At 40.5% G+C, this 24,795-nt stretch overlaps 1 protein-coding gene and 1 pseudogene across 2 annotated transcripts in view; one reads left to right on the top strand and one right to left on the bottom strand.

Moving 5' to 3' along the window:
- Positions 1 to 24,795, bottom strand: part of LOC137049234 (gastrula zinc finger protein XlCGF57.1-like) — a 295,468-nt gene that overhangs the window by 74,635 nt on the left and 196,038 nt on the right. The gene's annotated exons all lie outside the window — the stretch shown is intronic.
- On the top strand, positions 20,941 to 23,576 carry LOC137049910 (uncharacterized; annotated as a pseudogene).

Genomic DNA, 24,795 nt, shown 5'->3' with positions numbered 1-24,795 from the left:
AAAAAAAGGCATGTGCAGAAGAGGTTACAATTTGCCAAAGAACACATCAACTGGCCTAAAGAGAAATGGAGGAACATTTTGTGGACTGATGAGAGTAAAATTGTTCTTTTTGGGTCCAAGGGCCACAGGCAGTTTGTGAGACGACCCCCAAACTCTGAATTCAAGCCACAGTACACAGTGAAGACAGTGAAGCATGGAGGTGCAAGCATCATGATATGGGCATGTTTCTCCTACTATGGTGTTGGGCCTATTTATCGCATACCAGGGATCATGGATCAGTTTGCATATGTTAAAATACTTGAAGAGGTCATGTTGCCCTATGCTGAAGAGGACATGCCCTTGAAACGGTTGTTTCAACAAGACAATGACCCAAAACACACTAGTAAACGGGCAAAGTCTTGGTTCCAAACCAACAAAAGAATCATGGAGTGGAATAACAGCTGAGAGGTGCCACAAGTTGGTTGACTCCATGCCACACAGATGTCAAGCAGTTTTAAAAAACTGTGGTCATACAACTAAATATTAGTTTAGTGATCAACAGGATTGCTAAATCCCAGAAAAAAAAAGTGTTTGTACAAAATAGTTTTGAGTTTGTACAGTCAAAGGTAGACACTGCTATTTTTTTGAACACACCCCTTTCAACTAATTGCCCAATTGCACAGCCTTAAGAGCGTGCATATCATGAATGCTGGGTCTTGTTTGTTTTCTGACAATCTACTGAACCTACTGGTAACTTGTTTGCCACGTAGCAATAAAAAATATACTAAAAACCTTGATTATTCTGGTTAGTCACATTGTACTGCTATTATTTTGAACAAGACTGTACATATCGTATCGGGATACATATCGTGTCGGGAGTTCAGTATCGAGATACATATTTAATCGTTACACGAGTGTATCGTTACACCCCTAAACGTTAATAATCACTTCCATGAACATGATTTCTGAGTCCTATCCCGATTTTTTTCCTACCGGCTGTGAGGTGAAGACCACATGTCCCAAGATCTTTCCCAAAACTGACCTGATTGTCGCTTGTGCAGATTAATATTAAGATCTGTTTGATCTTTCTGAATTGTAGAAATTAACCAAATGATACAAGGATCAGTAGTTGTTTCTGCACTGAAAGTAAATCCAGACACGATTAAAATCAACGTTTGGGAAGCCAAATTTTCAGTATTTTTTGCACAAAATAATAAATCATGTCAATAAAACCCTAATTTTAGTGATTAGGAAGTTATAATCTATATACATAAAAGTGACATACACATTTTTATATAAATATGGCAGCGATAAGGTACAGTAATGGATTTATTTGGTGTATTCTTTGCTAACAATCTTTCATTCTTATCCCGAGGTTACCATTGTCAGCTGGATCTGCTCCAAATCCAGATCAGATGGTGGACCTGCACCTAGACATCAACGCAGCCCTAAATGTCAACAGATAACATGTCAACTAGACAACTCCTAGAGACGGATCCCCTGTGAGGAACTTGCTAACAGCCATCAACACAGATCCTCTGTCCTCTGCACAGACCCCTAAGGCCAGCTTCAACTCCATGTCGGCATGTTGTATCCTGATCTTCAAGCTGGTGGATCTAGATGAAATATTCTGAATTATTGCAATCCATAGTCTGACTTGTAATGCAGCCTGAATCATATTCACACCATGTTCGTTGGCCAGAGACAACTGGTCCCCCAACTCAGCCTGGTTTCTACCAAGGGTTTTTTCTTCTCCATTTCTGTCACCTGATGGATTTTGGGTTCCTTGCCACTGTCGCCTTAGGCTTGCTTAGTTTGGGACGCTTAATATTCTACAATAGGGGTGGGCTATATACTGGTAGATATGATTAACTGGTAGAAATGTATCAACTGCTACTGATTTTGGACCATCATCTCTATCGTAGTTACGTTGCTGTTCTGCTTGTGTGGTCATGAAATCTTATCATCTGCCTGCATTTTTAAGCATTATGGTTAAAAAAACAAGGGATTTTAAACTGCTTAAGTGCAGTAAGCAGTGAAAGACACCTCATTTGACGACTTGTGCACGCTGTCAGAGAGACTGTTTCTAAGCACAATTTTTTTGTATCATTGGCAGCAAGAATTACAAAATGTCTATGGTATTTCTAATATCTATATAATATTGATTTAATTGCACTGATGCTATTGGAGGAGAACTGAACTGCGCTGGATCATGTTTTCTGCAAAGCTGCTTTATAGCAAATTGAACTGATTTCATAATTGATGAACCTTACACAGTTATTGAACAGAACTGAATCAACACTGACCTGACTTCAGCTGTGACACTATTTTCTTTTTAGGGCTGCTTTACTGCAGAATTTAACTCTGTTTGAATAATTAAATAATTATTTTCATGTTTATTCCTGTAAATCTGCTTTGAAACTTTATAAAGCATTAACAAAGAAAGGTAATTTGAATTGTGCAATGGCCTGATTGTTGACCAGATTTGGCAAACAGCATGTGGGCCACATGAGGATTGTGTAAAAGACCAACTGTGGCCCACATTAGGGTCAGTTCTGGTTTATATCAGCCAAAGCAAGGTATTAGATCTGGGCCTGACCTGGGCCAGAATTAAATTTAACTGTGAGCCATATGTGGGCCATTTCTGCTTCATGTGTTTTGTTCATGGCTGACATGTGGCATTGCTATTGCTTGATTGTGGCCCAAATCTGGGAAAAAAAAGTGGACCACTCAAGTGCCATCATTTCACATGGTATGTGGGCCAGAGCAAGGTATTAGATATGGGCCAGACCTGGGCCAGAATTAAATTTAACTGTTAGCCAGATGTGGGCCATTTCTGCTTCATGTGTTTTGTTCATGGTTGACATGTGGCATTGCTATGGCTTGATTGTGGCCCAAATCTGGCAAACAAGAGCGGACCGCCCAAGTGCTATTATTCCATGTGGTATGTGGGCCAGAGCAAGGTATTAGATCTGGGCCGGATCTAATACCTACACATGAAGCAGAACTGGCCCACATCTGGGCAACAGTTGTGGGCCAGTTCTGCTTCATGCGTTTTGTTCATAGCTGATATGTGGCATTGCTATGGCTTGATTGTGGCCCAAATCTGGCAAACAGGAGCGAACCGCCCAAGTGCCATCATTTCACACAGTATGTGGGCCAAAGCAAGATATTACATCTGGGCCGGATCTGGGCCAGAATTCAAATAAACTGTTGCCCAGATGTGGGCCATTTCTGCTTCATGCGTTTAGTTTATAGCTGACATGTGGCATTGCTATGGCTTGATTGTGGCCCAAATCTGGCAAACAGGAGCGGGCCGCCCAAGTGCCATCATTTCACACAGTATGTGGGCCAAAGCAAGGTATTATATCTGGGCCGGATCTGGGCCAGAATTAAAATAAACTGTTGCCCAGATGTGGGCCATTTCTGCTTCATGCGTTTTGTTCATGGCTGACATGTGGCGTTGCTATGGCTTGATTGTGGCCTAGATCTGGCAAACAGGAGTGGACCACCCAAGTGCCATCATTCCACGTGGTATGTGGGCCAAAGCAAGGTATTAAATCTGGGCCAGAATTCAAATGAACTGTTGCCCAGATGTGGGCCAGTTCTGCTTCATGCGTTTTGTTCATGGCTGACATGCGGCGTTGCTATGGCTTGATTGTGGCCTAAATCTGACAAACGGGAGTGGACCGCCCAAGTGCCATCATTCCACGCGGGTAGTGGGCCAGATGAAAGTGTCAAGTGTGGGCCGGATCTGGGCCAGAGCAATTTTGCTATCTGGGCCAGAAGTGGGCCAGTTCTGCTTCATGCGTTTTGTTCATGGCTGACATGCGGCGTTGCTATGGCTTGATTGTGGCCTAAATCTGACAAACGGGAGTGGACCGCCCAAGTGCCATCATTCCACGCGGGTAGTGGGCCAGATGAAAGTGTCAAGTATGGGCCGGATCTGGGCCAGAGCAATTTTGCTATCTGGGCCAGATGTGGGCCAGTTCTGCTTCATGCGTTTTGTTCATGGCTGACATGCGGCGTTGCTATGGCTTGATTGCGGCCTAAATCTGGCAAACGGGAGCGGACCGCCCAAGTGCCATCATTCGGGTAGTGGGCCAGATGAAAGTGTAAAGTGTGGGCCGGATCTGGGCCAGAGCAATTTTGCTATCTGGGTATCTTGAAAGATACATATATTAAGACCGATGGCTATAACTTGCTGCATGACATCTTCAGTTAATCTGTACTTACTGAGGAGGTGTTTGATAGTAAAAATTCATACTTACAAAGCCAAAGACTGTCTGGGCTTCTAAACGAGTCCTTGGGTGGATTTAGCAGCTATTGAGACACAAGCAAAAGAGAAGAAACATATGTTTTGTACAAATTAAAATGAGTGCGTTGTGATTATATAGTGGCACAGGGATAAAAACATCGAAAGACTGTCTTTATGTAGAAATTACCTTTTAAGTAAATGTAACAGTGGATTGCTGTGATGGACTAGATGCAGGATGACTATTAAATATTTATATAATTTATACATATAAACCTAATAATGAGAAGGTGTTTGACAGTCAAAACATATACTTACAAAGCCAAAGATAGCCTACACTTGGTGTTGTGGCTCTGAAAAGAGCCTTTGGGGGTTTATTTTAGCGTCTGTTGAGACACAAGCAAAGGGGGTAAACAGAAGAAACATGAATATAGCGACATATTGCAAATGTCTGTAACTTACAAGTTAAAGATCCATTTAGTTTTCATTGATCATTATTGACTTACGTTATTTGCAAATTAGAAATCCAGGATTTCTGCTAAATTTCACTGTTCATATAAAAAAGACGAATCGCGAGTCTTTTCTGGCAGCTCGCGCGCTCATTAAGCCTGAGACAGCGTGTTAATTTCCAAACAAAGTGAAGATTATTATTATTAATGATAATTGTACAAATAATTTATTGTAAAGTTATGTTAACATGACAGAGCGTAAAAAAACAAAGGAGCTTCTAATGGGTGATACGATTGATAGCGCACACGATCAACGTCACTCAGGTAAATTAACGGATTTTAACGACAACTATTAATATTATTATAACTTATAGCCTATAACGGCTTTTAACAATGCGGACGAGTGGTTATAGCACAAAAAAGACGGAATCGCAGTTTGTGTGAGAAGTAAATGTGGTAACATTACATTTACTGGAAAAGACAGTCTGTCAATTTGATGACAATTTATAGTTTTTTTTTTTTTTTAAGCGGCCGTTATTAACGCTAACGTACCTTGAGAAAAACGAACTTCCGCTCAGACTATCCAATTTTATTATTATATTATGAACTTAAACTTATATATAATGTTGTTTCGTTGGACATATGTTTTGAATAATTTAATTTAAATAAAACGGTTAAGTAAACAAAAATTTACCTCAGGAAAAACGGACGGTTTTTACCCTAAGAAAAACGAACTTCCACTCAGAATAACGTTACCCCATTATATTATAATGAACTTATATGTAATTTTGTTTCGTTAGACATATGTTTTTAATAATTAAATTTAAATAAAACGGTTAAGTAAAAAACCTTTACCTCAGAAAAACTGGCGGTGCTGGAGATATGCGTATGCCGGTGATGATTGTCCACTCAGAAGTGAGTCGGGCTATGTGCGCGATGGTCTTATATATGCCCGCTGCCAGGTTTCCCGGGCTTGGCACGCGAGCAATAATTTGTGAATTAAGTATTACATTTTATATATTTTATTTTTTGAAGAATTTAATGTATATTTAGATCATTATACATTTCGTTATATTACTAATAATTGCGTTATTTTTTCAAGTAAATGTACTTTTTCAATTAAATGTATACGTTATGTCACTGTTTAATGTTTGTTGGTTTTGGTTTTTGTGAGCATTATTTAGTTTATCACATAAAAAATTGTGAAAAAGATTTTGGAAGTGCAAAGGGACCTGTTGCGTTATTTTTCCAGTTGTAAGATTATCTTGTTTAATTTGTCTTATAGATAGTATAGGCCATTACTTTAAATGTGACAATAAACCCACCAATAGGTTGCAGGAAGTCACTGTTAATGAGTTAGTCATTGAGATTCAAACAATTCATTCAAACAGCTGATTCATTCAGGAACAAATCATTTAATGAGTGAGTGAGAGAATAATTGATTCAACAGATGCACTCAAAAAGTGGATTCATGCAGTAAGGAATGTGCTTCTTTGAGACGCAGTTACAGTGCTGTGACTTTGTTTCAAACTATTTACATTGGGAAACCAGCAAAATTAGGCAATATGATGTCTAATATGGTAATTTAATATTGTATTGTTTATTGAACTTCAATATCATATTTGTTTCTGTTGATACCTGGAGAAAAATGGCACTTTTTGTATGATATTGATTAACTATATTAGGCCTAATTATAATTATATAAATTAACAATACACACAGGGGCATTTTTGCCACCTTATCTTGAATTTGGGAAACATGTTAGCATTTGAATAGACTAAGTCACGAAGTGAAACCGTAAATAATCAAACCTACTAGATTACATGTAGTGTATGTGTGCACCCTCTGGGTGTGTGTGCGGGATATACTTGATAATGTTAGATCACACATCGTTAAAACAGCAATTATGATATTATCGCAGAAAATAATAGTGCACACCCCTAGTATGAACTTTAACTTGCGGCATATACACTGTAAAAAATTTCACGTGCTTTCAACTAATTATTATTTAGTAACTAGTTCCACAGATTTTTTACGTTCACTTAATATTTTTTAATTGGCTCAAACTTGACTTCAACATTAAAATGTACGTTTACTCAATTATTTTTAAAGTGAATTGAATTAATAATTTTTAGTTGGCGCAAACTTGACTTCAACTTTAAATTGTACGTTTACTCAACCTGTTTAATAATTAATTCAACTAAAACGTTTTAATTAGGGGTTTCATATTTAAACTGTTTTAATCATTACTAGATATTGCTGTGGAACTAGTTACAAAATGAAAAACACATTGTATCCTCTGCATTTATAACATTTGTTATACAAACAATACATTTGCATTACAACAAAATGAATTATAAAATTTCTTTAAAATAATAAAAAAATGACCAAAGCCCTTGTAACTTTTCTTTAGTGCACCTTTAATGTCTTTAATACACCTTCAGTTTTGAAACTACACACACAAAGTAGATACAGTGGAGCGTTCTTGCTATTTTCAACTGCTTGGATGAGAATCATTTTTAACGACGACAAAGCATCAATAGATATCTTGGTCACACCCTGTTGGAGAAAGAAAGTGAAAAATCAATTTATGCTCTTTAAACATTTTATCAATAACTAAGAATTTACTTGCATGTGTGACTAAACTAAATTTGCAAACTAAAGTAGTTTTTCCCCCTATATTGTAATGTACATCATGGATTTCATTCTTTATTCGTGGTTATGTCGTTCTCTTAACTTTACGGGACAATTGTAAAAGTTGGAACACCAAAAATCACGTTCAACACAACCACGTAACCCTAAATAGCGTAAATTATTGGGCTTACATTACACGTTTGACATGTTTCAGTAAATTTGCTCGTATAAAAATCAGTACTAATGAGCTTGGCCTATAGCTCATGAGAGAAAGGCCGTAACACAAAAATAGCACACACAACACGCAGAGATTAAATCTAAAATACATTATAGAATTATAGTTTAACATTAAATTAAGCTGCATTACGTAAACATGGTTAGAGACCACATATGTTTGACACATTTGTCTGCAATTTAATCATTAACGTTACCACTTACCTGACGCGTGAACTGCACCCTCAAAATTGCTGCTGCTGTGCTGCTGCTGTCTCCTGCTGGTGAAACCCGCGAACTGCGCGAAGTCCTTTGATCTGTAACAATCCTTCCGCGAATTCAAACGAGCAATACAGATCCTTCCGTGAAGTCAAATGAGCTCTTGTACGTTCATTAAATTTAGGCAGATTAAATGCAACAATTAACTACAAATGCTATGACCTATATATTTATATGTAATTGGCCCAATGTAAATAGAAGTGTTGTATCCATCTTGAACAAAACATCGAAAATAGCTTGGCTACATCTAATTTCACAAATGTTGTTTTGATATAGGCTATTATCAAATGTTTCTAACAGCTCATTTCAACAGCACAAACAAAAATCTATTTACCGTAGTAAAATATTGTGTGTAAAATATTGTGTTGGCCCTAATAGCCTACTTTTATAAAATATTGACTGGATTTGCGTTTTTTAGTCCAGTCAACATTTGCAATTCTAAATGTTACCTGGATTCGAAAATATCAATTAATTTAATGTTTTTTAAATATATTTCTGCAGACTTAATATAATATGTCTTCTTAACTAAGCACAGGTAAGAAAATTAGTTCAACATGTATTTTCCTGCACTTCCAACATTGTATTAATTGGCGTTTTTAGAGTGTACTGACAATTTTCTTTCTGTCTTGCATGTTAAAAAAACCCTCCAAAATAGACGTAAATATTTACCTTCATATCTACGTCCAAGAGGGGTCATCGTTGTTAGACGTCCAGATACCGCCCCGGATTTGCACGTTGTGTAGACGCATATACGGTCCTGGACCAACAAACGCAATATAAATATGATCTACGTCTGGCGGACATCTCGTTTGCTGGGTGGTCCTTTATCACACTTCCACGTTCTTACCTGTGTTTTCCCATCTTCTTTTCTAGTGATATGTATGTGCATTGGGGAGCAAGACTCATCCAATTCATCTTTCTTCAATTACCTCAAAACCTTTCCTGACCTAAGTCGCTTGACTGGAATGAACTGCAAGCATCAATCCATTGCTTCTGCTGATACATGTACTAGATGATAGGTTATGCACTATGAAGTGATCGCCACGAAGTTAATTTTGTTTGTTGTATTTGCTCAGCAGACATTCACACCTTTTTGTCTCCACAACCTACAGCTGATTGGTCAGGATTTACTTCAGCACCCTCCTGCCAGTGTACAAAGAGCAAACTAGCACAGGTCAGTTACCTTTCATCTGTCAATGTCCCCTCTTAAATGTGAACGTGTTAGAAACAGACAACTTTAGTGATACATGTAGTCAATCGGAAATTGCTTTATACACTAGAAGTCTCGATAGTGTATTAGGTCTAGCCACCACTAGGTGAAAAGGTGACTAAGGAAAAATACAATAGCGGAAGTTTTGATCATGCTGTCTGCAACGTACTTGTGTGTGTGTGTGTGTGTGTGTGTGTGTGTGTGTGATGCACGGGTCGCGGTTATATCCACCAAATGTGCGGGCCAAAATATGCAAATATAAATTTCCAATCAATCGTGGGCGGATGAGAGATAAACCATTGTGTTTGTTTGATAAAGACATTTTGCGAGCCCTGTGACAAAAAATATTCCAGTTGGTTTATTCACATGCATATATAGTGCCACATAGAAATTGTAACATTTAATCATGGTGACACTGCAACAATACACGCTACCATGCCCTACAATACAATTGGCCTCAAAAACATTGATGCCATGCTACCCTCAGTTTGCCCTGGCTATGACTTAAAACAAATGTGTGGGCCCTTGTTATTACTATTATTAATCTATTATTATTTTTGCAGGTGTTAATTTTTTACAGATTTCCTCATTGGCTGGTTTAGAAGGACCGAGTATACAGAAAAGACAGGATGGGTGGAAGGTAAATGAGACGAGTGTTTCCCCTATATATGTATTTACTATGACAGTTGGATGGGGCTAGTATGAAGCACAATAGAACTCACCACATATAGGTGGCAAAAATATTGGGAAAACACTGTAAAAATACAACCTATATACATTAATCCTCACAGTGTCGGTCCAAAACACAGATTTCCTCTCTGAGCTGAGGTATAAATGTTCATTGTAAAACTTTGGTTTGTTCCATTTGTTCCTATTTTAATAAAAATGTTCAACACTGTTGTGTAATTGTAGTGTTTTGTTTTTTTCTAGACCAAAAGATTGTGGCCCGACGATGTGTATGTAATGGTATACATTGAAAAACTTTGCCTGATTGCCTAATGTTTTTTCCTCTAGTGAGTACAAAAGTGTTCTAACACACCTAATGGCATAGTTTTTTGTTTTTGTTTTTTTAATAATTTATATTATTCTGTCCACATTTTCATAGTATTTTATAACTGTTCTCTTATACAACATGATAAAGATTTATTTAATATGCAGCATTTTGGTCCCCCGTACCCCAATGTGTCTTTCAGTGACAGGGCTCTTGGTTATTTAAAAGTAACCACCCTGCAACGTTCTGGGATTGGAAACGTTATTTTCTGTGTTATTTTATGGTTGCTAAAAAATAAAACCTGAAAAGAACGTTACCCGAACCTTATATTTCAGTGGTTCTCAAACTTTTTATACCAAGTACCACCTCAGAAAATATTTGGCTCTCCAAGTACCACCATAATGACCAACATAAAAATACAGTATAGCGTAGTAGCTCTAACTATTTAGCTACAGCTCTGCACAGTTAAAAAATTAGGCAGTTTATTCCAAATAAGAATAATTATTGTTGTCAGCCACTTAACCACTTAACATTGTAAATACACAGTTTGTACATTAACAGTGCACTGTGCTTACATACAGGTAGATAAAATAATTAAATAATGATTAAATTACAAATGTGCTGTACCTAAAACTTTATTTAAAACTGTACTGTACTTAAATGTGAAAAACTTTACTAAAATAAAGATTAAATTAAAATGTATTGTTTTAACATTAATTTATATTTTAAGTCCCTGTAAAGTCAAAATTAAATATTTGTTCTGAGTTTGTCACACCACAGAAAAATGTGTTATCAAAATCTTTAAGCAGCATTCTCTGCTTTCAAACACTGGGCTGGCTGTGCTGAAACCACGCCCACTTGCGGGAAAGCTGCAGTATGCACCCAAGACAACACTGGTGGGCATGTACTGCCAACGACGGCACCAGATGTTGGCGGGACGGGAGGATGAAGGCTGGGGCGAGAGATAGTCGGTTCGGCCCCATTCTGCAGTGGATTATCAATGAATCCCAGTTGTCTCAGATGAAAGTTTCTAAAACTATCCGGTATAAAATGGACACTGCAGAGGCAGGTGTTGGAGGTGATCAAGGATAGCTGTTCACAAAATTAATCTACCTTTTCCTGATATCATCAATTTTGTTTTATAAGCTTTTTTAATTTTGTAATTTACCACAACTAGATAATATGCATTTACATGACGAAGGCATAACTACCTAGCTAACTGTAGGCTTTAGTAACTAACGGTAGTGACAGTAACTTGCGATTGAACGTGCGAACTGATGCAGATGTGCTCTAGTTATTATAGTGTTGGGGGAATGGACAGGCTCAGTGGCTCCAGTGCATCATCGAGCCACCGTTTTTAGTCATACACAGTTCACAGTCTTTGTAACGTGTTTCAGCAATATATTTCTAATATTTATGTGTTTAGAAACAAAATTTAGAATTGCCTTAAAGGGGACTTTAAATTTGTGATTCCTCTGCGTACCACTAAAGGGAGCCTGAGTACCACTTTTGATTCCCCAAAAAAATAACCAAACGAAAAAAAACTTAACGTGAACGCTCTTGCTGGGGTCCGGCCCACACCCGCCGGACGGACTCAATTCAGCTGTGGCGCGTATGGTCTGCGCAGCTGCCCCGGTTCGGCACCCAACCCGCCGAACGGACTCAATTCAGCTGTGGCGCGTATGGTCTGCGCAGCTGCCCCGGATCGGCGCCGCGCCCGCCGGACGGACTGCCATAGTTGAATCTACAGACAGGTCTGGCGCAAAGTTGGTGCAGATCTGCATAGTGAGTGTGACTGCTGCGCGAATCTGCTGATTCGAAAACGGATCTGGCACAGATGTAAATGCTGTCTGGGGTAGTTTACATGATAAGTAACCTTAAAGTTAAGATAAGCATCTAGTTTTAATCATTTAAAGGGGCCTTTGAAGTTGGGGGAAATAACTTCAGGCAGTGTTGTGTTTTCCTGTTTTTTCATTTTTCATAGCTCTGGATATCATAATGGTGATTGTTAAACACACAGAACAATTCACTACATGATTTCATGGTGAAATGTGTTATTTTTTCATGTTAATTTTCAGCTTTAAATGTTTTACTTAATAGTACTGTATGTAAAAGATGATTCTTATGATTTTGTTTTTAGTTCTTTTTTATTATTTTTTACTTGAAAGAAAAAGCTACTGGAGCACTTTCATTTTAACTTATAAACCACTATAATTTATTTTACCGGAAAGTTTAAAGCTAATAACCATTAATATTTGAAGTACTTGAAGTGCAGTGTTATGTTGCATCATATTTGTCCTAAAAAGTAAATGTGATGTTTATTACCTCAATAAATTTAAGGTCATTCCTATTTTTTGTTTTATGTTCTATTATATTAACATTAAAAACACACTCTTTTTTCACCAAAATAACAGTAAAGGGTTACAAAAAACTGAATTGCCAAACTTTTTAATGGGAAAAAAGGAATCTGCAAAAATTAAAATGGAAAAAACGGAATTTGGGAAAAAATAAAACGGAATTTGGGAAAAAATAAAACGGATTTTATAGGGCCCTACTAGCCATGTGCCGATATCAATTTTTCATGTTGCGATTGATTGCTGAAGCTTTTATCACGGTATATGATATTATTACGATATTGAAATAAGTTGCAAAAAAAGTGTTGTCATAGCATAACAGGTTTAAGAACTATTTTTGTAATAACAAAAATAACAATGTTAAAATACAATAATACAATGCACCAAAATTATATACAGCTCTGGAAAAAATGATGAGTACAATTTTCAAACAGATTAAAGTGCAAAAGAATTAGGCTATAAAGAACAGCAGGTAACATTACAATAAGGTCTCATTATTTAATGCATTAACTAAGATTGAGCAATAGCTACATTTGTTACAAAAAGTATAATGTTTTTGGTAATGTTAGTTAAGAAATACTGATCATTGTTAGTTTTATCTTAGGTCCATTAAAATAGTTATTTTGATTTTAATGTTATTAAACAGTAACTAAGAAATTAACATTACTTAGAATAATATTCTTTATAAGTGTTTTTCATTGTCAGTTTGGTAATAATGAATTAACACGTTAACTAATGAAGTTGTATGTCTCAAAGTTTTACTGAGCAATAACAAATAATAAAAAATAAAAAAAACAAATAGCCTATTAATTATATATTATTAATTAAGTATTAAGTATTTGGTTCTGTGATGAACAACATTGAGATAACAAAAAACTATGTATACTGTATGTATACAGGTCCTGTATACAATTAGCATATTGTGATAAAAGTTAATTATATTTAATGTAATGATAAAAATTAAACTTTCATATATTTTAGATTCATTGCACACCAACTGAAATATTTCAGGTCTTTTATTGTTTTAATACTGAAGATTTTGGCATACAGCTCATGAAAACCCCAAAATCTCAAAAAATTAGCATATCATGAAAAGGTTCTCTAAACGAGCTATTAACCTAAGTTAAGTCGCATTAGGGCAGAAGCAGAGCGGGAGCCGAAAATTACAGAAATGTAATTTTAAAAACCAGGTAAAAGCACACCTAGGATTATCATATTTATAGGAGGCTATGATTGGAAGTTAGATGGATGTGTTATAAGTGTAGACTTTGTGTTTGTTTAGATATTTGTCTTTTTTTCTCCTGATGTAACCTTGGCTGAGCTAATGGGGATCCAAATAAATAATCAAATCTGGAAGTCTTTACTCCCCACTTCAATAAATGCCATCTTTATGTCTTCAATAGTAGTTTTTCTGTGAACACTCTGACATGTTTAAGAATAATCAAGAACAAAATCTTAATCTGCTCTAGTTCAGTTAGCGGACATAAATGACCTGATTAGACAAACACAACAAAATAATAACAATTATACAGACCTTTGGCTATTTAATGATTTTTAGACCTCGAGATAAAGGTAGAAATATAAATGCAGTGCTTCGAATCACTAAATCATTTGTTGTGAATCAATCGGTTCAATTGACTCGGAGAGTCTAAAGCTCCGATTCTCTCCTCATTCGCTAAATGTTTGAAATTATTCACGATAAAGAGCGAAATAAGACGCTCCTTTGGTGTTACTCATGTGTTTTCATTATGCTACTTTGCTTACACAACGTTGTTAGATAAATATTATATATGTTAAATTAATTCTGTGCCTCTATAACAACTTTAAATGCTTAAAACACAAACCTTTCTTCACCTCAATCACAACAGATGCACGAGCACAGCGCAGCCTTATGACGTCATGTATAAAGATCACAATAAAAGTCCCATTCACACGTTGCTGGATCTATAGAAATTTACATAGAGAAAAGATGACAAAATTCAGAGTTAAATGTATTGTTGAAATACACATAATTAAATTATTATTAATAATTAATAATAAAACTAAAGCAATAACACAATGCAGTCAGTTAATTTTTTTGTGTGTCTAAATTAATGACTTCTTACTTATTTTTCCTCACATCTACAGTATTTGTGTTCATTGTCCCATCATCATCCAGACGGTTCATCCACTAGCCTTTCCCTGAGATTGATCCACTCCAGTGTCTCTCCAGTTCATCCACTGTCCCAGAGTCATCCATTAGTTCTGCTGTTTCTTCAGTCTGCCACAGATCAGCATTAAAGGGATAGTTCACCAACAGATGAACATCCTCTCATCGTTTACTCTCTCCCTCATGACACACACACTTCTTAAAATAGTGTACAATTACTGTAAAAACTGCCCAATAGCAACAGACTATAATAATCCAAAACAGTATATCATTATGGTACATGTTAAATTATTCTAAATCAAGACACAGCACACAACTTACATTTTTACTGTTTGTACATAAACAACATAGAAAACACACATTAAAAATAAAATGAATACCATAACTTCACAAGCAAATAACAGGGTTTCTGTTAGTCCTTAAATATTTTAAAATGTTAAAAGTCCTTAAAAACAGGAGTCTGCAGATCTTGGAGATATGCAGATAATGTAGTTTGAGAGTGTAAAGAGATTTCATTAATTTTTTGGTAAAGAACATTTATTTAGCAGGGATGCATTAAATTGATCAAGTGACAGTGAAGACATTTATGATGTTGCTTTCAGATAAATGCTGTTCTTTTGAACTTTCTATTCATCAAAGAATCCTAAAAATGCACGACGTCACTAGACTGCGCTGCTCCTGCATCTGTTGTGATTCTGCTGGAGAAAGGTTTGTGTTTTAAGCGTTTAAAGCGACTCATAATGAATGATGTATGAGTAAATGTAACACTGCATTGATTTGCCTAACATTTATCAGCGTTATGTAAGTGTAGCAAAGTTCGTGAATGTGAGGAAGGAAGAGGACACGGGGGTCGGCTAGACGGTTGATGCTCTTTTATTTTGTAACTCAATAGTCAAAACACACTCAATAGTGTGGCTTCTCTCAGACTCAAAACAATAGCGATCACTTCCGGGTCGGCACTTCCGGCTTCCGGTAACCCAGTCTCTGTGGGGGTTTGGCATCAACCGTCCTGACTCTCTCTCTCCCTGGTCTCTGGTTCCGCTGGTGTTTTATCCCGTCTCCGCGCTCATTACTGGAACAAGAGACAGGTGTTATTAATCTGCGTCCAACCCACTCACTTACCGCTCGTCCCGCGGCCCTCTCTCCCGCTGCAGACCTCGCTGAACCACGCCCCCCTTGCCACATACCCCCACCGCCCGACTCAGGCCGGGGAGCCGTCCGGCCTGCAGCCCCCCCCACCCCCCATTTCTGGAGAGGAAATCGGCCACAGCCATCTGAGCACCCGGCCTGTGGACCACCTTGAACTTAAACGGCTGAAGAGCTAGATACCAACGGGTGATCCGCGCGTTGGTATCCTTCATGCGGTGGAGCCATTGGAGAGGAGCGTGGTCCGAACAGAGAGTGAACTCCCGCCCCAGGAGGTAATAGCGGAGAGTGAGAACGGCCCATCTGATGGCCAAACACTCCTTCTCTATGGTGCTGTACTTAGCTTCCCTCTTGGAGAGCTTACGGCTAATGTACAGCACCGGCCACTCTCCCCCCTCCACCTCCTGGGCCAGGACTGCGCCCAGCCCCCTGTCCGACGCGTCAGTCTGCAACAAGAAAGGGAGAGAAAAGTCAGGGGAGTGTAAAAGCGGCCCGCCACATAGAGCAGCCTTCACTTGGGTAAAAGCCTGTTGACACGGCTCCGTCCACTGGACCGTATCTGGTAGCCCCTTTAAGATCAGTCAAAGGGCTGGTGAGGTCCGAATAATTTGGTATAAACCGTCTATAATATCCCGCCAGCCCCAAGAACTGTCTTACCTCCTTTTTGGTCTTGGGCCTCGGACAGGTTGCAATTGCGGCAGTCTTATCAATTTGGGGACGCACCTGCCCATGACCCAAGTGGAAGCCCAGATACCTTACTTCCACCCGCCCAATCGCACACTTCTTCGGATTGGCCGTGAGCCCCGCTCCCCTCAGCGACCTCAGGACCGCCCTCACATGCTGCATATGCCGCTGCCAATCGTGACTATAAATCACTATGTCATCCAGGTACGCAGCAGCATATGCAGCATGGGGACGCAAAATCCTATCCATGAGTCGCTGGAAGGTTGCGGGTGCCCCGAACAAGCCGAAAGGAAGCGTGACAAATTGGTGTAATCCAAACGGCGTGGTGAAAGCTGTTTTTTCTTTGGACAATGGAGACAAGGGGATCTGCCAATAGCCCTTTGTTAAGTCCAGTGTCGAATAAAATTGAGCCGTGCCTAACCGATCAAGCAACTCGTCAACCCGCGGCATTGGATACGCGTCGAATTTCGACACAGCGTTCACCTTGCGGTAGTCCACACAGAACCTGACCGAGCCGTCTGTTTTGGGGACCAAAACTATCGGGCTCGCCCAGTCACTGTTGGACTCCTCGATTACTCCCATGTCGAGCATCGCGCCTAATTCTTCCTGAACTACTTTTTTCTTGTGTTCAGGCAAGCGATACGGCCGGCTGCGAACTACCACGCCCGGCTCGGTCTCGATATGGTGCTGAATCAAGTCGGTACGTCCCGGTAGGGGCGAGAACACGTCAGCGAACTCCGCCTGCAATTTCGATAAATCAGTGAGTTGTAACGGTGAGAGGTGATCTCCCCCAGGGGCCAACGCGACTGATTGCGCTTTAATGCTCGCCTCTGGCCCGAGATCATCCTCTCCCCCGATCACCGTTGCTAACAACACTGATTCCACCTCATTCCATTTTTTTAGCAGGTTGAGGTGGTATATTTGACGTGCCCTGTTCCTATCGGATCGTATCACTTCATAATCGAGCTCTCCTATCTGTCGTGCGACCTCAAACGGCCCCTGCCACTTTGACATTAATTTTGAGCTCGACGTTGGGAGTAGAACGAGCACTTTCTCTCCCGGTGTGAATTTGCGTAGTTTAGTACCCCTGTTATATGACCGGCTCTGGCGGTCCTGGGCTTGCAACAAATTCTCCCTAGATAGCCGCCCCAATGTGTGGAGTTTTGTTCGCAAGTCCATGACGTACTGAATTTCGTTTTTGGCCAACGAAGGCCCCTCCTCCCAAGTTTCTCGTAGGACGTCCAGCACCCCCCGTGGCTGCCGACCGTAGAGAAGCTCGAAGGGGGAAAACCCCGTGGAGGCTTGCGGGACCTCTCGCACAGCAAATAAGAGGGGTTCTAACCACCGATCCCAATTTTTGGCGTCTTCCTGTACGAATTTACGGATCATGGATTTAAGAGTGCGATTAAATCGTTCGACCAAGCCGTCTGTTTGTGGGTGATAGACGCTGGTTCGAATGGATTTAATGCCCAATAATCCGTACAATTCGCTTAACGTGCGTGACATAAACGCCGTGCCTTGATCAGTGAGGATTTCCTTCGGAATCCCCACCCGGGAGATTAAACGAAACAGTGCGTCCGCAACACTCTTCGCCGAGATGTTGCGGAGAGCCACTGCTTCCGGATATCGTGTTGCGCAGTCCACGATAACTAGCGCAAAACGATGTCCGCGTGCGGATCGCTCTAATGGCCCGATGAGGTCCATCGCAATTCTCTCGAAGGGGACCTGTATTAATGGAAGGGGGCGCAATGGCGCTTTTGGGGCGGCCAGTGGATTCACCAACTGACATTCCGGACAAGACGGGCACCACCTGCGCACATTGTCATGAATGCCTGGCCAAAAAAATCGGGTCATTAAACGATTCAGCGTGGCCGCCTGTCCCAGGTGGCCCGCCATTGGGTTAGAATGAGCCGCCTGGAAAAGCATTTCCCGGCGGCTCTTTGGTACTAACAGCTGGGTTGTATCTAGCTTTGTCTGAGTGTCTTGGGTCACTCGATACAACCGATCCTTAATTATGGCAAAATATGGATACGAGACAGGCAAGGCAGGTTGGAGAGACTGACCGTCAATCGATCGGACCTGTTGGAAGGCATTTTTGAGGGTCTCATCTTGTGACTGCTCCAGCGGAAAGTCATCGCGGTCCGAGAGAATCAGTCTCTCGATCCCGCTCGGTTCCGCTGAAGCTGTCCTCAAGGGTCCCGTCTCAGTCTCCCCAAGCTGCACTCGTGCCGCCCCCCTCCGCGCCTTCTTCTCCCAAGCGGCATCCGCGCATAACGACCCCAATAACGCCGAAAAGGCGGGCCAATTTGTCCCCAGAATTAACGGATGCCGGAGGTGTGGACTAACCGCCACCTCTACACTATGCTTTTTCCCCCGAAATTGTATCGTGACCGGGACAACCGGGTATTCCACCACATCCCCGTGCACACACCGCACCTTAACCACGCGGCTTGTATCCAATGCCCCAGGCTGCATCAGGCTTTGATGGATCGAGGTTTGGTTACATCCTGAATCCACCAAGGCCTGATATGTACCCCCCTTGATACTCACAGGAATTTGGTACTCTCCTGCCTGATCGGGGGTGGTCCGCTGGACGTTCGGGATCCGGATCATTGTTCCGATGTCCATCATCGGACATCTAGTCCCGGCGGCGGGGAGTGGGTTGGAGGATGAGCGCGGAAAGGGGGCGGAACCAGAGCCATTGTCACTACCAGCCCCCAGCGGCCCCGCCCCCCTGGGCGGGACCCGCGAACTCCCAGACGGTCCAAGGCCCATCCCACCCCGGCCTCTGGGGGGGACGCGAGGAGGGCCTGGAGGGCGGGTCCTGGGGAGAGGGACAGGTCGAGAGAGAGAGGGGGGAGAGAGAGAGGAAGAAGTTAATGGGGGTTCGCCGACCCCCGGGCACGCCACCAGATGGTCCTCCGCCAAGTTGATGACCGTCTCCAGCGACGTGGGCCGGTGGCACTGGACCCACTCGGCGGTCTTCCTGGGGAGCCGAGTGATAAACTGCTCCAGCACCACCAGATCGACAACATGGTCCACGTCGCTGCCGCCGGCCAGAAGCCATCTGCGGCACTCGTCCCGGAGCTGTTGGGCCAACGCGAAGGGTCGACCGGACTCACCCCACTCCAGGGACCGGAAACGCTGACGATGTTGTTCCGGGGTCCGGCCGACCCGCTGAAGGATGGCCTTCTTTAGATCATCGTAGTCCAGGAGGTTCGCGACCGGTAGTTGTTGCGCGGCCGCCTGGGCTTCTCCAGATAATAGGGGGATGAGGCGCACCGGCCACTGTGCCCGGGGCCACCCGCAGGCCTCCGCGGCCTTCTGGAATAGATCCACGAAGGCCTCCGGGTCGTCTTCCGGCCCCATCTTCTGGAGGGGCACGTGAACCGGTGCGCTGGCCCGTGCGGCGGCCTCGGCGCGAACCTCCCGGTCCATCCAGCTCCGGAACCGCTCGCGGTCCTCTTGCTGGCCTTGGACGATCGCCTCGAAGCGGCGCTCCTGTTCGGTCCGAAGGTCCAGCAACGCCTGGTGGTGTTCTTGGTGGAGGACCGCGAGGGAGTTGATGACATCCGCAAATGGCGAGGCGGAGGGCGTTGTCATGGCGGCGGCACTGTCCTACTTCCTTCCCGGGTTTCGGCACCAGTGTAGCAAAGTTCGTGAATGTGAGGAAGGAAGAGGACACGGGGGTCGGCTAGACGGTTGATGCTCTTTTATTTTGTAACTCAATAGTCAAAACACACTCAATAGTGTGGCTTCTCTCAGACTCAAAACAATAGCGATCACTTCCGGGTCGGCACTTCCGGCTTCCGGTAACCCAGTCTCTGTGGGGGTTTGGCATCAACCGTCCTGACTCTCTCTCTCCCTGGTCTCTGGTTCCGCTGGTGTTTTATCCCGTCTCCGCGATCATTACTGGAACAAGAGACAGGTGTTATTAATCTGCGTCCAACCCACTCACTTACCGCTCGTCCCGCGGCCCTCTCTCCCGCTGCAGACCTCGCTGAACCACGCCCCCCTTGCCACAGTAAGTAAAGTAACAGAATAAACTTGTGAATAACAGAATGAGCGTCTCATTTCATTCTATATTTTATTTGTTCTTTATTTATTTCGTTGGATTTTAGTTAGACTTGGTCAGAACTGTTTAAAAAAATAGTTATCTGCATGACGCCTGCTGCCTTTGGGCTTACTCAGTGATGCTGAATTTAAATGACATGTAAAATAATCTAAAATAAATAATTTTTTAGAATAATCTAAAATAAATTAAAAAAAAATTAAAATAATATTTATTTTATTTTATTTAAAATTATATTTTTTAAATTATTTAAAAGAATACATTTTAAATAATTATTTTTTAAATAATCTAAAATAAATATTTTTTATAATCTAAAATAAAGATTATACAACAGTTTTAGGTTATGTTGTAGTGTCGGTAACATGTCCCACACAAACTTAGTAATTGTCCCACATTTGTTATGTTTGATGGTGGTCACCTTAGTTGCTAATAAATTTTGGACAGTAACTGCCATCATTATTGAACTAAGTTTGAATTAATTAATTAACCCAAGAGTATATTGTTACTTTTTATTTTCAGAGAAAGCATGAAAATCATCTCAACCGATACCTTCAACTGACAGCACCCAAGGTTAGGAGGAAGGGAAGCTTGCTTGCTGGTGAGAGTGCATCTAACAGTAAGCAGCAGAAACTAGAGGACATCAAAGCCTTATAAAAAAGCATGGACCAGGCAGTCATCAACTTTGTTGTTTAGGGTTTGCATCCCTTCGGAGTTGTGGAGCAGCCAGGATTTATCAATTTAATACAGCATACTATGCCAAACTACACAGTGATGCCCAGAACAACGGTCAGAGCTAAAATAAAATATATAAAAAACAGAGGAAATGAAAGATAGAGTAAGGAAAGTGATGCAGAACATTGAATACATTGCAACTACCACAGACTGCTGGACAGCTTTTCGTCAAAGTTTTATTGGGGTGACCGCCCACTGGATTGAGCCAGACAACCTAGAGAGAAGTTCGGTCGCTCTTGCGTGCAAAAGGCTTAAAGGATCTCATACATTTGATGTATTAGCTGGAGCCCTTAATGACATCCATACTGAATACAACATTAGCAACAAGATTGTCAGGACCACTACTGACAATGCTTCAAATTTCATGAAGGCCTTCAGGGTTTATGGTTGTGAAGAAGAAAATTTGGTTAGGGGGAGGGAGGAAGATGTGAGTGAAAGTGAGAACGCTGAAGATCTGGAAGAGGAGATAGAGGGTGTTGAGATACAAGCAGTCATGGATGAAGAGGATGGTGGTTCCGAATATCAGCTCCCAAAGCATCACCGTTGTGCATGTCATCTTTTGAACTTGATCTCAACAGTAGATGCCGCAAAAGCCAACACAAATCAGGTCTACAAAAAAATTTCACGTGCAGCATTTGCAAAATGCACGGGACTGTGGAACAAGAAAGGGAGTGCAAGCTCCAACTTATCCGCCCAAATGACACTAGGTGGAGCTCCCTCTTTCTTTCAGTGGAACGATTGCTAAGAATCATCCAAGAGAGTGGAGAAGGAGCCATCAGAGCAGTTTGCATTGCACTTAAAGTCCCCATGTAAGTGTTATGCTGCCAAACTCATTGTCTTCCATAAACATATACAAATAGCAATTATCTTCCAATATTTGCTTATGCAATATTAACTAATGTAATATTTAGAAACATGAGCCGTCTGTGTATGTTACAAATGTTATCTACATAAGTAATTTTGTATGATTTTCTATTGTTGTGTGACAGGTTCAGCCCGGCAGAACTTGCCTTCTTGACTGAATATGCTGCTACAATGAGGCCAATCGCCAAGGCACTGAACATAATGCAGACAGAGCTGAATGTCCATATGGGATGGCTGGTGCCCACTATTACCCTCCTAACTGTGAACCTTGACCGCCTTCTAACCTCATCCAAGTTCTGCAAGCCACTGATCTTTGCCCTTCAAGAAGGAATACAGCAGCGGTTTGGATCCATGCTTTCCGACCCCGAACTCATTGCTGCTGCAATTTTACTTCCGAAGTTTCGGACATCCTGGACAAGCAATGAGGACTTGCTGATTGGCCGAGTAGCACCTAACAGTAGAATCAAAAAAGTTGTGTTGTTACAGTTTTAAGCAAAGGTTTGGGCGCCTCTGATAATTTTTAGGACATCAGTTTATCATCTCCTGGGCTTTCGAAGCAGCAGAATAAATTCAAATAATTTTTTTAATTTTTTAATTTCATTTTTTTTAATTCAATAAGTTTGTTATTTATGATGATAACCAGTATAGGTAAATAATACATAAACATGTGTATGCTGTTTAAAAGTACACATTGTTTATAAAAAAGATCAAGTGAAAAATAAGCAACGATCTAGGCATAATTATTATTATTATTATTAGTAGAGACGTATTATTATTACATATAGACGTGGCTAAATCTACTGTATGGTACAAGAGTCACCAGCCTAATATAGTCTGTCAATTTCTTCCCATTAAACGAAACTTTTATTTTGACGGATTGCAGTGAAGACCTTTATGTGTCTGTGTTCATGATATTGAAGTTTTCTCAAATGAAACAGTAAATTCTCATGAAGTGTATGCGTTTGTGTCCACATATAGTGACACATAAATTACAACAACAGACAAGTGAGAAAGCTTAGGCGTCCTAATCAAGTAAATACATCGTCAGTATTTAGTGGTATAAATACTGAAATAGCCTGTAGATTTTTCCACTAACCTCAGCTACGTCCCTGATGTCTTACTGCAAGTATTTTAAACAATTTCTTTAAAATATCTCCAGGTCAGTCAGGTTTGATGGCTGACAAATCTGGGTTATGCGGGGGTGCCCAAACCCATAAAACTGTATAGTTACTGAGGAGCAAAATGACCATAGCCTAGACACCCTAATGGTCATATCTGTTTATGGAAATACATAGTAGTCTTTTCTTTCTTTCCTTCATTTGGTCCAATTGACAGGCATGAACTACATCAAGACTCAGTTGGAGCAGGAGCCAGTGCAGTCTAACCAGTCAGAGCAGCAGGAGAAGGAGGAGAAGGAGGAGGAGGAGGACTACTTTGACATCATGAAAGACAACGTCCAAGAGACCTCTAAGCAGTTGGATGTATACCTGGCCAGCACAGCTACCACTATGGACGTTCTCAAATCAGTGCCTGCTGTGTACAGATTAGTGATCGACCGATATTGATTTTTTATAACCGAAACCGATTATTTTTATGTTTATGTGCCGATAACCCGATATATAGAACCGATATTTATTTATTGTGTTATTTCTGTTTTTTACAATTACAGCAACAGCACTTAACTGCGGTTTTTAAACACTGTCATTTTTGCGATTTCACTCCCTTACATACAGAACAAAAAACATCTACATCAATAAATAGTCTGAAAAAATTGGCTTTTTTTTAAAATACAGTGCAGTCTTTTTAACATTAATGATGTTTCAACTTTTTATTAATAAATGCAGCCATATTAACAACAGGCAAAATACATTTATAAAGTCTAATATTTTCAAATGGAGAACATAAATGAGAGTTGAGTCTATCAAATCCCCATAACTATGAGCATAAATATAAGCATTCATTTTAAACTACAGTTTTAAAAGGTTTATGTGTTTAATAGACTAAAGATTGAATATTCTCTAGAATTGTAATAGCTGTGATGTATTCGCGGGTTTGTTTCGTTTTCTTATCTCATCTAGTACGGTATCAAAATTAATGTTTGTGTCAGTCTATGAAATGCTGACGACAGCGCTGCGCCAGAGCATAAACAACACAGAGAAAGAAATAAGTTTAGCGCTTTCCAACATGCTCTCATTCATGGTGGCCTAATAATACATTTTCACGGAGCTGTAATTAATAAGATATTTATTATATAAATGTTATATAGCAGACGTTAATATAAATAGGAGTTTTAAACGAGTCTGTCTAGTTTACGGTGACTATCCTATGCTGGAGCAGCAACTCCGTGAGAGAATGCGACAGAGCATAAACAACACAGAGAGAGAAATAAGTTTAGCGCTTTCCAACATGCTCTCATTCATGGTGGCCTAATAATTCATTTTCATAGAGCTGTAATTAATAAGATGTTTATTATATAAATGTTATATAGCAGACGTTAATATAATTTAAGGAGTTTTAAATGAGTTGGTCTTGTTTAGCCTACATAGCCTACGGTAACGTTAGCATATATGCTGGAGCAACAACTCGGTGAGTGAACGGCTGAATGCAACTGAGCATAAACACACAGAAAGAAAGAAAGAAATTCGGTGCTTTTACTTCCAACATGCTCTCATTCAAGGCTGTTTTGTTTCATTCATGTGAAGTTACGTCTTTATTGTGACATAACGGATTACCTGACGACTCTGTCAGTGAGTCGTCTCTACAGTGCCAAGTTTAAACTATATA

The sequence above is a fragment of the Pseudorasbora parva genome, chromosome 20 (genome assembly GCF_024679245.1).
Source record: "Pseudorasbora parva isolate DD20220531a chromosome 20, ASM2467924v1, whole genome shotgun sequence".
Taxonomy (NCBI): Eukaryota; Metazoa; Chordata; class Actinopteri; order Cypriniformes; family Gobionidae; genus Pseudorasbora; species Pseudorasbora parva.
The sequence above is the reverse complement of the archived record's forward strand: the minus strand, read 5'-3'. Positions and strand labels throughout refer to the sequence as shown.